Source organism: Aythya ferina (genome assembly GCF_964211825.1).
Source record: "Aythya ferina genome assembly, chromosome: 14".
NCBI lineage: Eukaryota > Metazoa > Chordata > Aves > Anseriformes > Anatidae > Aythya > Aythya ferina.
Window position 1 is genome coordinate 1049176 of NC_140312.1, and position 23197 is coordinate 1072372.

A 23197-nucleotide genomic window follows, 5' to 3' on the forward strand; every position below is an offset into this window, starting at 1 on the left:
ACATAAATATGTAGATACTGTTTGTTTCTTCAAGGAATATTCTGGACTGAAATACTGAGTGAGTGAGGATAATTACTGGGAGTCTTCCAGTGCTAGAGCTTTTTTTTTTTTTTTTAATTTATAACATTTATAATGACCATTCCTACCAGAAACGGAGCAAAAACTTGCTACATGCAGATATGGTAAGAGCTAAACTTCAAGTGGTAGTTAATAACAATGACACGTGGAAAGCATTTACTAATTGATAATTTATGATGCAATAATACTTATTCAAAATTCTGTGTATGGATTTTAACCATAAACTGAAGCTTTAAATATCTGTTGTCTAGAGGGAAGTGGAAGGAGAGGAGCAGCAGAGATTCAAAAATTAATACTGCGCTGAAGTAAATGACTTCACCTAAAACTGCATCTTAAATAAAATATTTTCACTTATTTTTCATGCACTACCACCTTATTTCCAACCAAGACTTGTAGTCATTTACCATCAACCCGTAAGAACTGCGGAGAGCTGCACTTCCATTGCTGTTCTTTGTAAGACAGCAAATGCTCTGGGAAGAGAAGCCTGAGTTTTATTTTAAAATTTGCACACGCCCAGCTCGCGGGGCTGGCTCTGAGCTGTTCCTGCCATGCAGCAGATGAGGAGGGACTGAGCTTATTAAAACCACATCAGGCAACACCGGAATTCAAAGCCTTCCTTCCAGTTGGAAAGCTTAGATCGAGACCAAAGCCAGGCCGGACGTGAAAACAAAAACCCAGAACTGAAAATCCCCCAAAGGCCCGGCCTGCTCCATCCGTGCCTGCCGCTGGCTGTGCACAGCTGCCAGGCCCCGGTTTCCTGGGGGTTCTCAGGTGGCTGGGCACCTTTCCCGCTGCCACAGGGACACGGCAGCCACCGGGAGCTCAGCCCACAGCATGGCCAGGGCGGCTACAGTGGCCGTGGAGGTGGGCATGGGGGCAGGGGACTGCTGGCAGCCCTTCCCGAGCCCCCACAGGGACGGTAGCTCTACTCCATCCTGAACATGTGTTGAAACGTAAAGCCACCGCCCACAGCAGTCGGCACCGGGACTTCTTGCTGACTCTGAGTTAAAAATAAGACCTGCAAAGTTTGTGTTTTTTCTTTTCTTTCACTCTTCTCCAGTTCCGTGCAGATGTCGTTTGCAGTAAATGACTGTGCCATTTTGTCTGGATCAGCAGCTACGCCAACAAATAACTTGATTTAAAATTGTTATTTCTTAACGCATAAACATTGAAACATAAATATAACCTTTTTACAAGAATCAATTAACTTGTGGATCCTTGAACAGGGAGCTCCAAAGTCCTGGAATAAAAAATGCATTCATGAAATCTGGTTCATGGGTAACTCATTCTCATTAGATTTTTGCCAGACATCACATTTCCAAGCTCATTGCGCTTGGCCTTTTAAAGATGTTAAACAATTCTGGAGGTGTATGGAAAGCCCTGAGGTTCATTCTCCCTCATTCCTTCCTTCCTTGCTGTTAGGAGCTGCCTCAGCCCTCCTGGCGAGCACGCCAAGCATGCTGCAGCCTCACCCTGTGTCAGTGTGTGGCCATCAGAAGAGCCTGGACCAAAATGCTCACTTAGAGCAGACCCCAAATGTGGTGGGAACACACCAGTTAAGTGTGGTTCCAAGCTTTAGCATGTAGTGCTAAACCTTAGTAAGATTCAGGTGAGTGAATCTTTTTTTTTTCTCCTGATGCTTGTATAAATTGTGAGGCTATGGCTTCAAAGGAAATTTTAGGAATTAGAGTCCCCCACATAGGATTCAGTGAAAATGTAGTGCAGATGTAACAAGTGTTAACTAGAGTGCCGATGCTCTGGGATTTTGGCAATCTCTGCAGCAGAAGTGCTGGAGGAAGTTACAAATTTAGGCCAGATCTGAATGAATTCTGTGTCACAGTTCTAGACCCAGAAGGTGACTTTTGCTTCCTCTGGCTCTGGATGCTCCTCATCCCACTGCAATACGGGGCTGAGGGGTGCATGAGGCATAATGATAGATGGAATGATTTTGTGTGGTTTTAATGAGGAAGCTGCATTACATGGTTCTGTATGTAGCATTGCATTAGATCAGTTTTCTGCCTTCTGCAAAATTGATTATATACCCATTTATCACCTCCTACATTCACACTAAACTCATTCCATTTGCCTTTTCTTTTTCTTCGGATGTGCATTTTACACCATGAAAAACGACAGCACGTTGGAAAGAACGAATAAATATCTCAGTAAATTCCAAGAGTTTAACTCACATCCTCAAACACATGGGATAAAAGAGAAGGAAAACCATGGTCAAATGTGCAGGTTACGTAAGTTGACATATATCTAGCTGGAGATGCTGAGTTTTCCTCTTGCCCAAGTAGTTCAGGGATTTCTCTGCCGAAGCCAATGGAATTTGGTCTATGTAAAAATGGAAACAGTCTGTCTGAGTTATAAATGGCACTTGCTGCCAGCAGAATCAAAATCATGAGGAGCAAAGCTCCTACCATCGGAAGCTGGAAGAAAGGGGACTGGGGAGCAGGGGATGTGATGGCTCTATCACAAAAAAAAATAAAATGATAAAAAAAAATAATAAAAAAAAGACCTGTGAAGTATTTACAGAATAATAATCCACTGCTTACCTTTTTCCTAAAACCCCAGCAGCGTTAGGGCACATTCCCCTTCCCACCCTTGTTGCACCTGCTGGGAGCCCCCTGGGTTGTCCAGGCACGGCCCCTGCCAGCAGCACTCCTGGCACTCCCTCTCCGTCTCGCCCGGCGCTGCCCAAAGCTGCTGCTGGGTTTTCGCCAGCGAATTCTGGTAATTGTATTACTCTTGCAATATGAAGTCAGTGCAGACTTCCCATTACTAAATTTAAGATCCTCCTCCTTTATACACGTTCCATAGAGAAATAATATTTTGGGCTTGTGTTTGATGGTGTTTATTCATAGGCAAAACACCAGGGAGATTTCTAACAACACTGTCTCTTCCCAATTAGCTGCAGACCTGCGAGGCATCTAAGAAATGCTTTTATGCTTTGTATAGAGTGTTTGATGGAGGTACTTAATTTAAAATTTTAAGAGTATTACATGTGGCAGGTTATAAATCTGAGAAAGAGGAAAGAGAATAAATAGAGAAACCACGCTGGATGTTTGTTTTTGAAAATGCTGACTTTAGCAGTGTGAAGATGTTTTTGGTTCAGGCTCAAGAAGGCACTTGGGTAAGAAGCATCACACCGCTGCATCAGGGCAGGATTTTCTTTGGGGAAAGGAAAAATAAAAGCTGTATTTCCAAGAATCCGTGAGTGTAACCTGTTCTAAACAATCTGCAATACAGAAACCTATTTGAGCAAAATCAGGGCTGGATCTGGAGGAGAGAATCATGCAGCTGGAGCCAGGCAGCCTTGGCCATCATGGGCGCAGCTGGGAGCCGGGGGCAGATTTAGGGAGGTGGTCCCGGGCTGGGCTCAGGCTGAAGGGCAGGTGGGGGGCAGCCAGGGGGTGTATGTGCGTAGCTGGTGGTGGTCCTGTTTCCTGAAATCTGGTGCTGTGGCACCTGGATGTCTGGGGCTGATGGTAAGTGCTCCCTGGGCAGGAGGACCAAGCCTTCTGCTGCCGTGCAAGAGTCTGCCAAGAGCGACTTACAGGGACTTGGTAGCTCCTGGCAGTGTCTAAGTGATGTCCTTATTAAATTTAGAGAAAGGAGAACTGCCTTTCCTGGGATGAAAGGAGAGTGTTGAAATAAGAAATCTTCAAGAGCTAGTGCTGAAGATTTCTTTTAGAAAAGAAATGTGTGTAGAAAAATCATGTTCTGCATCTGAGAGATTCATGTTATCATATATATATATATATATACACATACTTTAAAGAGAAAGCTTGTTGCAGTTGTGCTTTGATGATTTCCCCTCACGTGAACACAGGCAATTAGGAGCTTACAGTCCGTTCCTTAACATGCTACTTAATTATGAACCAAGATGTTGAGCTAATTAAAGAGTGATTGCAGTTAAATGCCTGATCTGCCTTAGCAATTGAAATGTATTTTGTGCCTTCGGTAGTGTGGTGGATTACAAATGCAGACATCGTGGCTGCGGGCTGAGAAGGGCCTGGGGCTTGCGTTGCTCTTCTTTTTGCAGGCAGGAGCCCGTCAGCCCGCGCCAGTCTGCTGCACCATCCTTCATCCTGGTCTAGCAACACAGGTAAGAAAAAGGTTGTGATTTGTAACCAAGAAAGGGGGCTTCCTGTTCTAGGTTACAAAAAACCTCTGTAGCTCCCTGCCCCATGGTATCCCCCACAGCCTCCCAGCCTTCACCACATTGTCACCTGTGGTTTGCTTTAAACCCTTGGTTAAACCCTAATGCAGTGAATGGCTCTTAAAGTACCTACACATTTAATGAAAGTGCTCAGTATTTACTTTTTTTAACCTTTTCTGTATGTTTCTCAACAAAATAATTACAATGGTGATCAAGTGTATTTTATCACAGAAGGTGGTACTGACGGTTTGTCAGTTGATTTTTATTTATTTTTTTCTCACCTTACTGTTGCATCCTTGCTCTGGAAAAGAATTTCTGAAGGCATTTTTGATGCTCTGGGAGTAGAGGAAGGGAATGTGATGTTTCTGTAGGAGTAGGTAGGGAAAAGGCTGTGTAATGTGCTTCAGATAACTATAAGCTGTAAGACCTTCACCCCACAGTGTCTTCCACGTAAGTCTTAACTTTATTACTTCCTGTAAACAAAGCTAGTAATGAAAGCAAGATAATAATACCAAAAATAAAATGCTTGGGACCATCAGGAAATCGAAGGCTTACTGTTGGTCTGACACACTGCAGCCATCGCGACACACTCGGCCAGGCCTGGCCCACCTGAGCAGTGTGGGTAGCAGACCATCAATCGCAGTGCCAGCGTCTTGTGCACTGCAAATACAGAGCTGTAACAGTCTAGGAAATAATATTTTGTTTAAACATATCTAAATACAAGTAAAAGAAGGTATTTTTCTGCAAGTTAATACAGTTAAGTGATGCCTAAAATGGGGAACCTTTTGGGGAAAAAGTTAGATAAATTCTTCTATTCTTGTGGAGATGTTTTCCAAAATGAAGACCATACTAGATTTCCACTAGTGTAGGTAAATTAACGAAAGGTACCATAAGTTACAGACCCTTAGAGATGTAAGCGAGCCTCTGTTGTAGAAGCAGCTATTAGTAATAGCCTCTCCAGAAGGATTTATTTTATGTTTTAGAAGTGGTTTTACATACCCGTGTGAGGTGCTGCTATGGAGTTATATTTGCATCCATGTGGGATGTCTTCTGTTCTTAAAAATGCTGACATTTCCATGGCTCCAAAATGTTCAGCGTAGATGGAAACTCAGTTTCAAAAGCTGATGTGAATTAATGCTGTGATATGGCCAAACATTTGCCTGCTACAGAAGGCGTAATGTTTTACCCAGGCTGCTAGGAACATACTTCAAAAAGGGCACAGATGCAGTTATTGGACATTAAAATTGAGCAAGAAGTTACTAAGAGAAAATCCAGCTGAGGGAGCCCACAAAGCTGCTTCTGTCTGGGGTTTAAAAACAAAAATAAAAACAATAATAACAAAAACCTCAACATCTAATCGTTCCTCAACCATGAAACTGGCATTTTTCGCTGATAGCACTGAACTGTGATTCTCGCTGCTTCTTCAGAAAAGAAAAAAACATGCCCAGTATGACAGTCTGCCTGCTCTAGTAAAAACATTTGTTGTTCAGAAGATCTAGTTAATACGGAGCTGTTAATTGTCTGACCATTAAATTACTTGGCTTCTACTTAGTCCCCACTGGGGACTAATTTTAAATTCAATTAGCACAGAATTTAAAGGAATATGGTTGAGGGATTGTAGAAGGCTACAGAGATATGAAATTGTGCTTGATAAGATGCAGCCAGGAAAGGGAAGCTTTTAATCTCGATTTCAAGGTGTTGAACCAGGAAAAACTCCAACAGAGAAATGAGATTCCCTTTGAATGCACATACACAAATGAGATTCCTTTATGGTAATGCACTGTGATTTCTTAATGTATTTCAAACAAACTATTAATTAGCCAGAATTAGGATCAATCAATAAAAACCTCAGGAATTAAAGGTCATGGGGTGTATCTATGGGTTCACACATTGAAGTCTTAGCCAGTACCTGAAGAATCCAAAGTGTCTCAATGCCACTTCTGTCATTTTTACTCAACCACAAGCAAGACCAGTGAGAAATCTTGCTAGCTGGCCTGATTTTCAGATGAATTTTGCAACTGCAATAAATTTAGGCAAGCGCTCAGTTCAGAGACTGACTGTTCGTTTTACTACACACAAATACAGCCGCTTTTATTTTAAACTGCTGAGAGGTTTATGGAGGTGGAGCATAGATTTGCAAAGTGAGATTTGGCTCAGGCTGATCTTGCTTGAGAAAACCTTCATCAGTACCACCATGAACCTCCCTCTGCTCCTAGCATGCCTGCCTTGATAGCAGCAATGATAATAGCATTTAGATACTTGTTCTACCATTGCAAGATAAATATAGACTTCTTTTCTGAGTGATGTTTATTTTATAAAGCTGTTTGCATTGGTAGAGTAGCAGATGAACTAGCCCTCTTTCAGATTTTGAATTGTGTGCTAGACTTCTAACAAAGTCACTGAAGCAATGTAGGGAGAGGACTATTATGTGCTAAATGACAAATGCATCACTTACGAAGAGATCACGTACTGAAGGTGTAGTGCTTTCCCTGAAAGGACGTGTGTAAGTCAGTACTCTGGGGTGTCCTGGTGGCAAAAGCTCGTTCTGGAAGCCATGTGAAGAGCTGCATTGCTCTTCTGTGCAGCAGCTCCTTAAAGAGACTTCGTGCACCACGGGTCTGACTTCTGTCGGATTTTCTAAGACTCTCAAAAGCTTCAGGGGCTTATCTGGCTGTGGAATTCAGTTGGGATTTGGCTTTTTTTTTTTATTATTTTTTTTTAATTGCGATCTTTTGGGTGGTTATCCCTGTTATCCTCTTCTCAGAAGGTCAATTCTGATCATTTAGAGAGTTCTGCAAATGCGCTCAAAGCATTGAATTCCCTCTCTGACTTCCCAGTATGCAGATCTGTAGGCACTGGTGGGCAACAGAGATCACCGCATCCACCCCATGAGCACCGGCCATGCCCTGGCTTCTCTTCCTTTCATTTGCATCATTATTATTTTTTTAACACTTTTATCACACTTGCTCGTTACTCTCAGAAGCACGCAACCAAAGGCAGAAGTATGTCTGAGCTGCTGATCGCTGGTTTGGTTTGGGTCATGCTGTGGTTTCCTTGAGGAAGGAAGCAGGATGCTTTCTCTCTATGCTTTTAGTGGGTTCGCAGCTGAAAAACAGAGATGTTTCCTTAAAGGAGTCAGTGTGCAGCACCCAAAATATTGATCTGCCTGACTACTGAAACGGTACAAAGGAGCTCATCATGTAGACTTGGGTATACAGATTCATGTCACTTACGAGCTCCTCTTGTGTGACTTTATTAACACTTTGAGATAAGTTTTGGTGTAGATCAAGGAATTGTTCAGAGACATCTGTGCTGGAATGTGCAAATAGCTCTCTGCCTGCCTGCAGTCTCGGCATCCGTCTGGATCCCAGCTTGGGTGGCGTTAGCAGCAGTCGGGTGAAAGCCTGCTGTGCTGATGGGATGTTCCCATCCATCACTCCATGGGCCGAGGCCCCCGCAATCAGGGAGGGGCACGTGGTTTTCTTGAGATAGAGCTTGTGTGCTTCAAATCTTCATCCTTTCATAAACCGAATGTCACGATGTGTGCGCTGCTCCTTCCTGTTGGAAAACTCCCAGTGGACACGTGTTATTTTCACAGCTTTGCTCTCTGTCGTTTCTCTCCTTTCCTTATTACTTTAATTGTCCACTTCTTGTTTGTTTTGATGTCTGTGTACATTTTTGGGAGCTCCTGGCCAATGCTTGCAAATTGAACTCTCTTAAAACAACAACAAGAAGTTTATATGTAAGCAACAACAAAAAAGGGCCCAGCAAAATAACTAAAATTAAACTTAAACTTTTTAAAGGATGCCAGTTTTATTTTCCTTCATTTCTCTGGCACATATCCACTCAGGAACAGTGCTTGCCAACTCATCTTAATTTTGGATAATTACATTTTTGCGATTTCTAATTTGCTAATCTATAGTAATTTTCTTGTGATTTTTAAAAGGCAGAAGGGGGAGTAAGGAAAGCTGATTTGTGATCAGAGTTCTCCCTTCTATAATTAACTACATCTAAAAAACCATAATTGATGCTTATATAGCTTCCCAATAGCATCTCCTGAATTGGAACACGCAGCATTGTATACTGCGCTTGCTGCTCTGAAAAGATTGATTTGCAAGCCACTATCAATCTGTTGCTAAGCAGTTAGTGACGGCACACAGTGAAGTCCTCAAGGACAATACAGAACAGCCAGAATGTTTTTCTCAGTATCAAACCTTTTTTTCCCCATCTCCTGAAATATTGCATCAGTTGCTCCTTAATCAAAGTATAAAAAATGTTGCCAAGGCAATGCCACATTTGGAGCCACAGATCACAGCAGACAAACCTGTGCTGGGAACCGCAAATTTTAGGACTTTCACAGTAGGCAGCAGAGGTGTAATGTGTTTTTGTTGTCACTGCTGTCTTCATTTTATACTCAGCTGATTCTCTCTCTCTTTTTTTTTTTTTTTTTTTTTTTTTTTTTTAAACTCATTCAAATAGGGTTAGTAGAACAGCAGAAGAGCAGTCAAAGTTGGTTTTCTTTAGATAAAGCTGGTGAACTTGGCTTCACTCATCTTTTTTGGCTGAGAAGCAAAAGCAGCTGTCAGAAGAGCTGGTCTTTCATGTTGTAAGATGAGGCATTGCTAAAAAAAAAAAAAAAAAAAAAAAATCTGCCAGAGATGCAGAATGACGCAGGGCTTCGTATCTATGCCAGAAACCTCTGGAGTGGACAGGAGCAATGTGTGCATCAATCTTACATCTTGCCTGTGTTTGTCTTGAGAGTCTGTATAGAGCAGAAGTACACATTTTAAACTTAGCCCAGAAATCAAATATTCTTTCACAAGCCTGCTGATTCTGTTAAGACCACAGGGGAGAGAGACAGCACACGTATCTCTGCCTCTAAGGCAGAAGAGAAGCCTCCCTTGCAAAGGGAGGAAGGACAGGGGGAGACCAATGAAGCCATTAATTTGTATGTATTTTATTTATGTAAAGATGCAGATTGAAAACCAATTTTTAAAACCACATTCTAAACAATTATTTTAGAAAATGAACAGAATGCTAAACTCTCTGCTTGCCCAGCTTGCCTGTTTTACTTTGTAATGAGTTTTTAATAAAAAGGCAGAGAAGAATGCCAGCTGAGCTGGCACATCTGACATTTTGATAACCTCGTCAATAATACAGTTATGTTATTGGCTTTAAGCAGCTGCAGAACTTTTCCTTATTGTTTAGCTGTCTGTTCATTCTATTCCTGTCTTGTTGATAACAGTAAAAAGATGAGTAACAGTGGCAAATCAATAGAAAAGCATGTTTCTTCTATATGACCATGAACCTAACTCTTCAAATTACATCTTAAAACTCCAGGCTCTTTATTTGATCATAAATAGATATGCAGGAAGAAGGGAGGAAAAAAAAAAAAAAAAAAAAAAAGTTTAGTTGTTGGCTTAGGGCTTTATGAATGTATTCCTTCCCAGGTTTTCTCTCTTCCAAATTAAGTTAAATTATATTAAAAACAAAGTGCAATATTTATTTCAAATGAGGGGCAAGATTTTAGGCTTTGTTAAAAGCCTGTTTTGGACAGGTGACCACTCAGTGAGCTGACATCAGTGTTCTCCCTGTGGTGGCCCACGAGACCTTGCAGCTATTGCATGAGGTTGTGCTCCTGTTTGAAAGGTGAGAGAAGTATTTCTGCTCTGTCCTGTCCTGGCTGGGCCCTGAAAAGGGAGGTGAAAGTGAGGTTAAAATGGAGAGAGAAGGTAACGGGGCTATGTGCAGGGCAGATGCCAGCAGGCAATGCTCTGGGTGCAGCTCTTCAGCACACCTGGGAGACTGAGGCAGGTGAGGAGGGTGGGAATTGTGAAACTTCAAGCAAAGTCTTTAAATAGAGCTGAAGAAATAGTGACTCTTAGTTGGCAACTGAGCAGAATAAGGACAAAACAACAAAAAAAGCCAGCAATGACTTGTTGCCTGTTCCCTGGAGAGGCCAAGCAGGCAGGGTGCTGCTCCCAGTGTCTGCCCGCATCCATGCGGAGCTGGGGGTGCCACCTTCTTGTGTGCGAGCTGCTTCATAATGCATGCACCAAACCTGCAGTGAAAAGTAATATGACTACAAATGTCAAAATCAAATAGAATTTAAGAAAAACAAATGCTACTCTCAACATCACTTCATCTCTATCAGAAAGGGGCATAGGAGGCCAGGGCTGGGGACGCAGCTTTGCTTTGCTTCTGACTTGGGCTTCTTTGTATCTGCAGAGCCCAAGATAACATGGGGCCAAATGGCACAAAATAAAAGCAGTGTCTGTCTGTCCGTCCTGTATGTGGCTGGCTGCTGCTCGCCCAGAGGCTGCTCTACAGCACGGGGTCTCCCCTCTAAACCCCTTGGCACAGGCTCCTGGTTCCTCTCTTGGGACCTGAGTCCTTTGGGATTTCCCCATTGGTATGTTTGGGCCAGGTCACCCAAACCAGCACTTTGTTGTGGGATTTTGTGTGCTAAGTTTTTTTGCAGAAAGTTTGAACCGTAAGCCAGGGAGGTGATGAGCATGGCTTTGCCTATTGAGTATAGCGATGTGCCTGTGCTCCAGGCTCCCTGGGGTGGTGCCGAGGCAGATCCCAGTGGCTGAGCACAGTGTGGGGAGGCCTTTGGGTTGCACCAGGGCCTCTCAGGCTTCCAAGGTCCTCAAATTTAAAACAATGTTTAGAAATCTAGAGGCAACAACAGGAATGAACAAGAAAAATAATGCAAGGTCTGGCACACACTTTAACAGGCTTTTTAGGAATGAAAGCTTAAGACCCACCAATAGCTGGAAGCTGGAGCTGGCAAAAGCAAATGAGGTAAAAACGGATTTTATGTGTTGCTTTAGAAAACGTGTGACTTGCCACTGGGCCAATTTCCTTCTAGGAAAGGTAGCCAGGAGCCAACCAGGCTGTGCTGAGCTGTGAGATCTCCTTGCTCCACGCTGCGCCGTGTTGGACGTTAAGCCCCATGCAGTTAGGAACAAAGGAAGCTGTGTTTATAATGCTGGTTCTTGGGCAAATTGTGTGTGCCAGGTTCCTGCTCTCAGCCCAGGCTGATGCACAGCGTGTCTGCGGGATGGGGAAGGTGCCTCTGGGGCCAGCCGCAGCTCTTGGAGGTGGCAGAGGTTGGCAGAGGAGCGCCTGTGTGCTCGCCCTTATGAGCCCTCCTGCCTGCCTGACAATTTCTTACCACTTAAGGGACTAAGCTTCCTAATGCACCAGCTGGAAACTGATTGATTTCTGAGAAAAGCAGATAATCAGAATGCATCTCCAAAAGAAAATAATCTTTCAGCTTATCCTTGGAAGATTTTTTTATGGGTTCTGTGTAATTAGAAACTGAAAATAATAGTAGCAAAAGGCTCTTTGTACATAAGTAGACACGTTTGGCTTCAAAAACACATTTGAATAAGACTAAGAAGAGACTAAACAGACTAAAAAACATGCACCTTGTATTGAAGAAGACCAGAATGTACTCAATGGGAGAAAGATTTCAGCTGCTCCAACCTACAGTGCTGGACCCACAGAAATTTAACAATTTGGAAAGTGTCTTCTGTTCTCTAACCTATGAAACTCAAGCTCTGCTGTTCTAATTTTACCAATTTACTTTAATTTCCTTCTCCTGTAATACTGGGATATTCATTTTTCCCCTTTTTATTTCACTGGATTCATTCTGAGCATTTTTCCGCTGATATTTAATACTTGCTGTTCAGACTGTAACAGCTATGCTTGTAGGTGAAAAAACTCATGTTGTGTTGCCAAAAGAAGAAATATAAGCCAAACTGCTTGTGTTAATATTTGCATTTGCAAGTACTGACTTTTCTCCAGTACTAGACCCTCTCTAGTAGTAAAAGGACCCGAGAAATATGTTTGCTGGTTAGAGGGAAGGATGCAAAAAATATTCATGGAAAATACCTCTTATTCAGTAATGTTTTCAAAATATATAGAGTACTTGGAAGTGTCAGCTGTCTGCTTAGCAGCTAGAAAATATTATGCTATGGTCCCGTCCCCTAGAACAATTTCCTATTTGCTCTAACTGCTGTGTTCAGGCTTTAAGGAGCAGTTAACCCAACGCTGTAACGGCTGGGCTGCTGTGGGCCACTCCGTGCTGGCTGGGTTTGGCTTTTTATCTCTAACCCCTGTAATGGTGAGATGAGCTTTGGTGTTTTTGCCAGGTGCCTTGTGTTTGAATGTGGCAGAAAGTGGCCTTCAGTGCAAAGACGGCCTCTTACTCCCTTTTCTGGACTTGGAAGCTCTGACCTTCCATTTGAGGATGACACAGGACAGGACTCGCTTTTGCTTTCAGCTCTTCCCTCACGAAGATATCCGTTTCACCAGATATACGGACTTGATCCTACTTTCTTTGGGGGAGAGTTTCTGACTGGGTGAATGCTGGCAGGCGCATGCCCTGGTGCACAGAGGGATGTGCTTTCAGGCCCAGTGCTGCAGGACTGAAGGGTGGGAGAGGGCACCCAGATGGAGCCCCAAGGGGGACCTGCCACAAAGCCATGCCTGGGGGAGCAAAACCCTCTGTAGGAGTGTTTTAATTGTTCGAACTGTGACTGCTTTGGGGCAAACGAAGGTGTAGCTGTGGTGCACCACGAGTCCCACGGGACACCACCTCCTGCACCCTGAGGAGAGCAGCGGGCACTGGGGGTGCTGCCGGGCGAGGGCTGGGCTGCTCCTGGTTCCCCTGCCTGGGGAAGGGGCAGAAGCCAGGCAGCCCTTGGCAGTGTTTGGGGGCTCGACAGAAGGCAGGGGAGCTGTGCGGGCATCGCAGTGAAACCTGCCCGGATGGAAGATGGCTGAGTACAGCCTATTGAGTACAGCCTATTGCATCCTGAGGGCAATGAGCACTTAATCCCCCTCTCCTGGGGGTCGGCCTGCACTGGGCAGAGCTCTGCCTGGCCTTTAGACCCCCCAATATCCGCTCCCGCTTTGGAAGGCCGGCAGGGGGGGGCCTGGGCCCAGCAGGGGGGGCTCGGGCCCGGCAGGCGGCGCCGCGGAGCGCTCGGAGGCCGCTCGGGGGGGCCGGGCCGGGCCGGGCCGTGGCGGGGGCACCCCCGGGCCCCGGAGCGGAGCCTCAGCAGCTTGGGGGGGCCCCGCGCCCCTCCGACTGCCCCGGGGCCGAGAAACCGTGCTAAGCGGGGAGCAGGGAGCCTCTGCCACGGATGCTCTTCATCCTTTCGGCCTCTTGCTGCGGGAAGCTGTCTGGCTCCGCAGCAAATAATCTGCCATAAACAAAAGCGCCGAGGCATGCGGCGCGCGGTGGAAACGAGGCAGGATGCTTCCCCAGCTGTCCCTGAGGCCCTCGCAGTTTGCCCCGAGTGTTTGTCGTTGGGGCTGGCAAGAATAATTATTGCACGGTTTGATGAAGTCCGCGTTCTTTTTTAGAAAATTGAATTAATGTGACGAACGTGCCTCTCGCTGCTGGTCGTGCGCTGTCACAACGAGAGGAAGAGACTTGCGGGGTGGAATTGTGCTCCGAGTCGCATTGATTTAGCGATTAGTGTCATGTTCGTCTTGAATTTTGTGATTTCTGCTCATTAACCTGAAAATGTTCCTGCAATTTTCTTCTCCTAGACTGCTTTGAAAGTACCAAAGCGGATTGTATTCAGTGTCTGAGTGCGTGAGAGCAACTGTCTCCTGCAAGGCACTAAACAATAGGAAGAGTCTGAGAAGCATTAAATAATACTTAAATCATTACATTTTATCATTTGTTTAAATCCTTGATTTAAATACTATTTGTCTGTTTTACTTCAGCTGTTTGAAGATTTGGACTAGATCACTGTATATACATATATATATATTTAAAAAAAACAACACTGCAACTCTCTCTGCACTGCCTAATTGTTGTAGTTAGTAAATAAATAATGTGGTCCCAATTCTGATCTCATTTGCTGTAGTTATACCCTGGCTCGCTTCCACCAACTGTAAGGAAATTGATTTCTATTTTACAGTACTTTGTACAGCCTATTGCACGCTGTACCATCTGTGTGCACTTGCTTGCACCCTGTCATGCTAATGTGGACTCATTTTAGGACTGAGACGAGCAGATCAGAGAGAAATGAGAGCAGCAAAGCCCTCTCCACACAGCCCTGCCGGGTCAGACGGAGATCTGGAGGAATGACTGCGGGGTCCGGAGGTGCCACTTCAGCCTCGCAGCCCCCAGCCTGGAGCCGTGCCCATTCTCCCAATCAGATATCAAGCATCGTTTGATTCCCATGTTCAGTTTTGAGTAGTGTTTTTTTTTGTCGTTGGGTTGGTTTTATTTTATTTTATTTTTAATCCAACGGCTATCCTCATTATACCCCTGCTGTATCTATTATTGTTCTTGGTGGCATGCACATCCCCTTGTCTTCCTCTAAAATTAGCTGTGGCACAGAGAGGTTTGTGGTTGGCAGCATCTCCTCCCTACTGGAGTTCTTGGCTGGCAAATAACCATGACAAGGCTGTTTTGGGGAGCTGCAAGAGGGGTTCCACCAAAGTGCTGGTGGAAATGCCAAGGAGGGCTGCCTGCACTCGCTGCTGGATGCGGTTGCTGTGTCGTCATTCTGTGTCCTGAAGTCACACAGTAAATGTCCGGCTGCTCTTGTGACCCTGTGTGTTAGTGTAGGCCAGCCCAAGGCACTATTCCCTTTTCAGTTTGGATGCTTTATACCCCACACAAGGGATGGAAAGGGCAAATTCCTAAAATTGTACCCCCAAAAGCCATTTGACAGGCCCTCAGCCAGGCAGGGGAAATGTGTCCAGTGGCTTGGGACACTGCAGCTCCAGGAGGCAGTGAGGGGCAGGGGTAAGAGCATGAGGAGTTCTGGAGAAAGGGGGGGAGCTCGGGGGCAAAACCTCTGCCTCCAGATATGGGGCTGACCTTGCTGACTCTGCTCTCACTGAGTTGGAGAACTGTCTCAAAATTCCTTTGCTCTCCTTTCCCAGACTGCTTTCTTCGAGCCAGGTTATAAACTCATCTGCCCAAACAGTAACCTAATAAGCTACAGGATATTCCAGAATGTGCAATCTATTTCTTTCATGTGCTAATTGTGCTCTAAACAGCAATTTGCCTCATTGGACTCTCTCATATCTTGCGTGAGCCCTGGCAACAGTCATGTCACTCCTTTGTTTGCAGTGAGCATCTGTACCTTTTTTTTCTAATGGAACAGTTTCTTACAAATTATGTATATATATTTTATGCAGTCCTCTTTTAATATAATCAAGCTCTCTATTCAAGAAAGCAAATCTGATGAAACATCCCGTTTCAGTGAGGGCAATTTAGGCTAGACATCAGGAAAACCTAGCTAATGATTAAAATAGTGAGGCACTGCTATGGGCTGCCAGGAGAGCTTAAGGAAACTCCATCATGGGAAGTCTTTAAGAATAAGTTTGGCACATATTATCAGGAATGATTTAGCTATAATTGATCCTGACTTGGAGCAAGAGAAGGGACTGGACGATTTCTTCTTTTCTTGTTTTGTATGTTTTCCAAATTTTTTTTTCAGTTGAACTTAAATGGTTCAGTGTTACCAAATGTTCCCTCCCCCCTTTCTAAGGGAATTTTTCACTAAATTTCAACTGAATGTGCAAATAGTTGAGCACACTTTGTAATTTATATCACACGTCAAGGTCTAAGCCTCTTGAGGATGTGGCTCCACCTCCCTAAATATTTAAATATTTTTCCTTCTCTTTCCTGTTGCTTAATTTTGTTGTATAGCTCGCAGCTACTCTGAGTTGCCATTTCTCCGCTGATGCCAAAATCTAGCAATTATACTGAAAGGAGCAGAGCTGCAGCCACCTTGCACATCAAGGCTGAGCCAAGCCTTTTATTTCCACAAATAAGAATTAGAAAGAGTTTTAAGCAAATATTATTCAACCGAACTTAAAGGAAGAGCTGAGCATTCAGAAAATGACTCATTGTGCGGGCGAAGAGCATGCACTGCCTTGAAATGTTGTCTTGAGGGCTGTTTTATTAAATACATGAGTGAACTGACTAACAGCAAAACTGATGCAGAATGCTGATGGTGTCTTTGACCTTTAAAACCTTTATGAAATTTGCAATTTGCTCATTTTCTAATTAAAAAAAAAAAAAAAAGAAATAGTATTAGTCATTCTTTACATATGCTTCTCCATACTCAGTGACCAGATCTATATACAGATTTTAATTATTGGAATCAGCATTTTAGGATTGTGCATTAAGGTGCGTTATGCTGCATCCAAAAGGGACTGTAAAACATTCAGATTGCTCCCTGTTTCTCTTGCTGCAGTGATGGACAACAGAGAGACAATCTTAAAAAACTGCTTTTCACACCTAAAATGCATATGCACAGGCATTTTGAATATTCAGAATAATCAAATAACCTCCCAATTAGAACAAGCCTTGTGAGCCTTATTTTAAACATATTTATTGTTCATTTTAGATGTTTTATGTGGGCTCTTCTCGGGTATTGCTGTTCAGAATCCAAATCAGTTTCCCCTGAGAGCAGGGACAAATGCTCACAAAGCCTCTGCCGCACTTTTGTCGGTGTCCTGCCGTCACCCTCTCGCTGTCCGTGGCAGACGCAGGAGGCTGAGCTGTCCAGCAGCCCGGCAGCTCCCTGGGAGCACTGCCCGGCTGGCACAGAGCTGCTCATTAGCAGCGCCTCGTTGGTGGCGGGGGAGCTGGTGGTCACGGATGGCTGCCAGCTCCGAGAGCTGAACCCATCCCTGGTGGGAGGCCAATGTTTGACGCGAGCTGAGGTGGGCTCGGTGCATGCGTGGAAGTGGGAAAACTTGGACGTGATTTATTTAAAGGAGATTGTGATGTCGTGGAAGAGGGTTCTGTCTGCGGTGGTTATTTGGCTGGCAGAAGGTGGCCGTTGGGTGGCACAAGGTAGACCTGCTCAGTGATGGCTTTGCAAGCCTAAGACAATACCCAGTGAAACCTGCAATGCTGCACCGGTTAATATTTCCTGATAGGGATGGGCCAGAGCTTGAGTTACTTTCCAAATCCCCGTGACTTTGCAGGTTGGAATTAAAATAGAATATTTATGCAAACCACACAACTGATTTTGGCTTTAGGATGTAGAAAGCTTGCCTGATGAGCTTTTGCCAAATAAAACCACCCTGGGTTTTATTTCACGGCAGCTTTTCCAGGCGAGGATACTTTTCAGAAAATGAAATCCATTGACCACGGCCAGGCCAAGAAATGAGGGAGGAGCACATAAAGGTTATAGCCATGTAACTTTAAAAACATCTAAATCAAGTCCTCTGTAAGTTCACCGAATCCAGCATAGCTCTTTCTGTGACCCTCGTGGACTTTGAGCCAAGATCCCGTGAGCACAGCAGAGCTCGCTTCCCACCAACGAGCAACCTCGCAGTCCCGGAGGTCTGCAGAGCAGTGTGCAGTTAGCAATGCTTCCTGTGCAAAACTATCTTCTCACTTTTTTTTTTAGTGACTGGCTATGTCCAGTAAGTTATTGCCATCCCTGTATTGCCATAGGAAGCAGGAGGACTAGTGCAAAATATGCCTGCTACCTACAAAGTCAGACTTTCAAAAAGCCTGGGGTCCACTGAGTTCTGTGGTTACCCAGCTACGTTTGGACCCCAGTCTTCTCCATTTGGTTAACAACGCAGGTTACACATAGGGGGTCTATGCAGAGAAGAACCTAAGTTCGGGATAAGAAAACAGCTCCCCATTTCTAATTCAAATGTTTAATGCAGTATTTCTGGCCAAATCCACTGGAGCAAGGCACCAGTGCTTCACCACCTGGCTGCAGACCTCTTGGTGAAGGCAAACAGACATTCAGAAGAAACAGCCATGTTCCTGGTGATCCAACTCCTAAGAAAGCTAAAGAATCAGCATCTCCCAATATTCTCTACTCATTATTTATGTGCAGGTGATTTGCACCACCACCTGCTCTGTGAACATCTGCATCCTTGCACAGGCAGCAGTGGTGCTCAGAGAGCTGAGGTTTCATGCAGAAGGCACTGGGCACGTTGCCCAGCCACTCTTCTCTATGGCTTGCTTGCTTGCTATAAATGGCTTTTAAAGACACCGGAAAGAAGCGGCCGTGTTTCTTCTAAATGCCTGTTGGCCTTTGAACTGGAAACACAAGTAGAAGATGTCTGCTGCCGGGTCACTAAGGTAGCGTTCAGCTCTTGTGGGAAAGGACGGGAGGTGCTGCTCTGTAAAGCTTTGTAGCCGTGCATTAAATGTTTCTCAGAATTTAGCTTCAGCTAATTTCAATCTTTCCAGCTGAAAAAAAAAAAAAAAAAAAAAAAAAAAAAAAAAAAACACAACTTTATTGCCCCTTATTTTTCCTGAGACTCCTCTCCAGAATGTCTCCTTTTCCCCATGCCTCAAGGTAAAAGGCTTACGAGGAAAGGGCAAGAAGTGACCTGGAGCTGATGACGTGTCGGGATGTTGCGTCTCGTGACATGGATGTGCTAGGACTTTGGCATCACGGAACAGAAAAAGGCAGTCAGATATGGTGAAAGAAATGATGAAACCAGATGTAAGGTTGATTGAAACCACTTCATCTGATTCAGACTTTTAATGTGTTTCTCGGTCATGGTATTTCATTGCTGTATATTTTTCCCCCTGGAATTCATTATGCTCTTTATGTGACATCTCAGTGAGCAGCTGTGGAAATGATCATGTGGCCATTAAAAGCTGTAGCCTTGGGTGAGAAATGGGCAACAAGAACAAAGAAAGTATTAAGGCACAGCTTTTTGTTCTGATATACATCTTATTAGTGCTGAGGAAAGGGATGAATCCCTACAGACTCTGAGATAACTTAGGTTGGACAGGACCTCAGAAGTCTCCAGTCCATCCTCCTGCCCTGCTTGGTCTCCTTGCTCAGAGACTTGCCCAAAGCCCAAAACCTGCAGTGTCTGGGAGCTGGTGCCAGCTCTTTGAGACAGCCATGGTCTTTCTTTGCAGGCTGAAGATGCCTCTGCAAAATGGAAGCTTTTAATCACCAACCTGTCTGGAAATAGTTACCATCCCCTCCAGCTGTAAAGATATTTCATGAATGACTAAATTTTCTCATATACTGGAGATATGTCAATTTCTGCCATGCTTAACAAATGTGTGACTTTCTTTCCATAAGCCCTGTGGTAAAGGTTAGCAAAACATGTGTTTGCCTTTCCCTGTGTGCAGGGACGCAGCGACCTGCTCCCCTGGCCAGGTGCTTGCAGGGGACCAAATGAAAGCCTTGGAAAAGTGCTGAGCCGCTTAATTCGTCCTCACCTGCTAGGGACTGAGCTCCACAGCTAGGCAGCATCCCACTGAAGCTTGCTTTTATATGGCTTAGCTTGGCTGAAGGCTTCGTGAGCCAGAGCAAGGTTTGGGTTTGTGATCATATCCAAAACTGGAGATCATTTGCCAGGGCTTTGCTATGAAAATTGCTCACAGCTCCATTGACTGGCTCTGCTGCCTCTGCAGCATCAATTCTATCCCTGGCTGACACCTTTGATTTTGGAAGTTGCCTCCATTTTCCAGAGAAAAGTATGTACATTAGCTATTTTTGGATAGCGTATATTTAATCTACTGCAAGAAAGGGAGCGATTCACTTGTTCCTTATTTTCAGAGCCATTACATTTCTCTTGGTGACAGCTCCAAGGAACAGAAATCCTTAACTTGTTTAATGTCTTCATTTGGGCAATTGAAAGACATCTAACCAAAAATCCACTTCTGTACTACTGTGTGGAAAGTAGTGTGCACTGTCTTGGTAAAGGTGCTTTTCTTTCATCCTAGGTGAAAGGGAATGCTAAAAAGAAACCAGGTTTTGAATGGTGCTTGTGTCTGCTTGGAAGCCGAATGAGCATGCTACCGTCTTCTCATCATTTTCTCTGGTCATTCTTTTATTTTATGTTTAGCTGAGGATAAACTGTGGACTTTGCACCATGTAAAGTGTATTTAGGATCTTTGCTCAAGTGAAAAATGAGTTGTCATCTGTGCCAGTATTGGAGTGTGCAGGGAGAAATCTGGGACAGTCGCAGGGGCTGCCAACGGAAATAACTGATGGAAGATTTGACTGTGCTTAATTGAAAACACACAAAGCAGAGGCATATATTGCGAGCTCCTTGTGATGGAAGAGTGACAGAAAGTAAGCGGTGACTTCAGAGGGGCCGAAGCTCATGGCCAGGGCCTTCTCCAGCCTGCCTGCAGACTCGCTCCCCACACGTGTACTGGGGAGAGCTGGGCTGCTCGTGAGGCACAGAGATGCTCCCATTGCTAGGAGCTGGAGGGGCCTCTTACATCAGAAAATACAAACCTTGCTGCAGCATTGCCAGCTCACCAGTGTGCTGCTCAACAGCAACTGCCCCAAACTCCTGACCTGTTTGCAGATTTGTGTAAAAATGAAAATAAAAATACAGAATACAAATAAAAAAAAAAAATACAGAATACAAATAAAAATACACTGCACGGGTTGGTGCAGTGTGTGCACTGCAGCTGCTGGCTGCAGGGACTGGCTCTGAGGGGATCCTTGGGGGGCATTTGGGGGGCTCCAGAGGGCAGAAGTGCTGCCAAGGTGGAAGCAGCAGTGGTTGAGATCTGGATTTGGGGCCAAGGTAAATAACGAGCTGAAACAAGGTAAAGAACATAGGGTCACGCCACTGGGGTGGCATTAAAACACTGGGTGCTTGCGTGTTGGTACTGATGAAGTAGCTCTAATGAGGAGACTGACAGCCGAGGCACAGGCGAATGCTGTTTGGTCTGGTACAAATTAAGCCATTTGCTCTTCTATAGTACACGCTCATACATGTGGAAGAAAGGCTGCAGTGTTTAGTCAACAGTTTTTTGTTGGGTTTCCTTTTTTTTTTTTTTCTTGGTTAAAGCCAGTTCTTTCAGCCGGTTGAGAAGCCACAAGAAGTTTGCAGGAGCTCTTGCCCTGTGCTCTGAGGAGTGCAGCCTCACCTGTGGCTCGGTACCTCTGGTGCCCCAAGCGATGCCCTTGGTCCCTCTGAGCCAGCGGCCCCATGAGGGTGGGGAGGGAGCACGGGGCAGCCCCTGTACCTGCCCTGCTACCTGCTGCTGCCCCGATGCCCCCAGCAAAACTCCCCCTCCTCATCTGCTCCAGGCCCTCTACCAAGCACCAAAAAGAGCAGCCTTGTCCTCCACCTCCACTACCTGATGGCCTCCTGAAGGACCTCTTCAGAGCCATTTCTGCTGCCCGCCTGCCAAGGCATGAGCCTCGTGTTGTGCTCAGCCCATGGGGCTTCTGCGGGCTCCTTTGCTTTGCTCTGCTCCCTCCTCTGCAGGCCTTGGCAGCAGGGCGAGACGTGTCCTCGGGTATGGCTGCACGGAAGGGGCACCGTGCTGCTGCAGTAATTGTTTGAGAGCTTTAGAGCCTTGCGCTGCTTCTTGGTGGAATCATTAGCAACAGCATGGAAAAGCACACCGAGAGGTGTTTTATCTTCCCTTAGGAAGTGACACTTTATTCAAAACCATACTGGGATGAGGAGGCATAGGAGAGAGCATCGCTGCTGTCTGGGGAGGGAAACGAGGAGGTGTTGAATAATGTGTGGATTTCTGTTCCCAGCTGCAGTTGGGAGTGGAGAGCATTGATAAAGAACGATTCTCTTCATGAGGTCTTTCTTTCCAAACTAAAAGGATGCTGGAAGGGTCAGCACCACTCTGCTCCTTCCAAAATTCAATGTGTTGGACAAATGGGAAGTCTGGGGGTGTGGAGCAACCCCAGTGAGCAAGGTTTGCAGCCTGGGCACCAACCCCCCTGGGTGGACCCAGAGAAAGGTGGATGAAATGATTCTCTGGCAGATAGCAGGGCCTGGGTTTGCTTTTTCCTCTGAGTCCTTTTATTTTTCTCTCTCTCTCACACGTAGATACATGCACGCAGAAGCACGGTTCTCCAGTTTTCTAATTTACTCTAAATCAATCTGGTCACATAGAAACACCAAAATGAAAGAAAACTGACATTACTCACTCTGGTCTTTCCCAGCCCTTCCCTGTAACATGCACCCAAGGCTTGTGCAACAAGGCGAGTACATCTGTTATTAGAAACAGCTCCCAGTGGGAAACGCGCGCGCTGCATGTTCCCTATGGTTACCCACAACCAGAGCTGTAGCACGAAACACTTCGGGCCAGAGGAACAATTCATTACCCCACAGTCACAGGGAACACCGGGCAGGTTTTGAAGGCTGACACCAGCCTGCTGCCTGCACCGCTGGTCTCGGCCCAGCCCCTCATGCAGGGCCCTGGCAGTGGGTGCCGAACACCCGCAGGGGCTGCCCCTCTGCCAGAGCCCCGAGGCATAGGACCACCACTTCAGGTGGTTTGCACCAGCCCGGTGTTGCAGGAAAATGATGGGATTGCCTGATAATAGCTCAGGTCCGTGCCCCTGCGCTTAATGAGCATAGCAGGCCGCTCCGTCCCGCTGTGGTGACAGGAGCTGCCTGAGGTGCTCGGGGTCTGCCTGGGCTCCCCTCCCAGCCACCCGCCCCTGCTGCTCTCTGTAAATCCCAGCGCTGCGTGAACCCTTTTAATTAGCTTCTTCCAGTGTGTTGTGAGGCTGGACAACAAATACTTTGATCTAAAATTCGGTGTCATAAACCGTGTTCCCAAAGCTGCTCACCTCTAGTGTTGTAAATGTCTTACCTTGATGCTAGGTCAGGGCATCACTGGGCTCTAAGACCGTGCATAAGGTTTATGTTCACGTTTCAACCCTTGCTTACAGTGGTTAGAGCCTGCTCTGGGCTTTATGTCACACAAGAGTGATGCCAGACAGAAGAATTATTTTTTCCCAAGGAACGGTCCTGACATTTCAGAGGAAGTAGAAATGTAATGGTTTCAGTTTTGTCATTTCCTTTAAAATCTAAAACTTACATGGTCAACTTGTGCCAAAACTCAACAAGCACCATGCAGTGCTGTAAAAATGTTCATAAAGGGCCAGCCCATCCCATGGCTGGGACTGGGGAGCTGCCCCCCCACCCCACAGCTGGAAGGGAGAGTAAATTAGGGTTGGTTTTGGTTAC

The 23197-nt window shown here is 45.3% G+C and overlaps 1 long non-coding RNA gene across 2 annotated transcripts; it reads left to right on the top strand.

Annotated features, from left to right (window-relative positions):
* The first annotated feature begins 1557 nt into the window (after window positions 1–1557).
* Window positions 1558–20238, top strand: LOC311444594. Of its 2 annotated transcripts, none has more exons than XR_014697974.1 (3): window positions 1558–1687; window positions 4124–4186; window positions 19959–20238. It is a non-coding gene; the product is annotated as an uncharacterized lncRNA (long non-coding RNA). The 2 variants fall into 2 exon arrangements; XR_014697975.1 differs by lacking the exon at window positions 19959–20238 and adding an exon at window positions 14269–14533.
* The last annotated feature ends 2959 nt before the right edge of the window (window positions 20239–23197 follow it).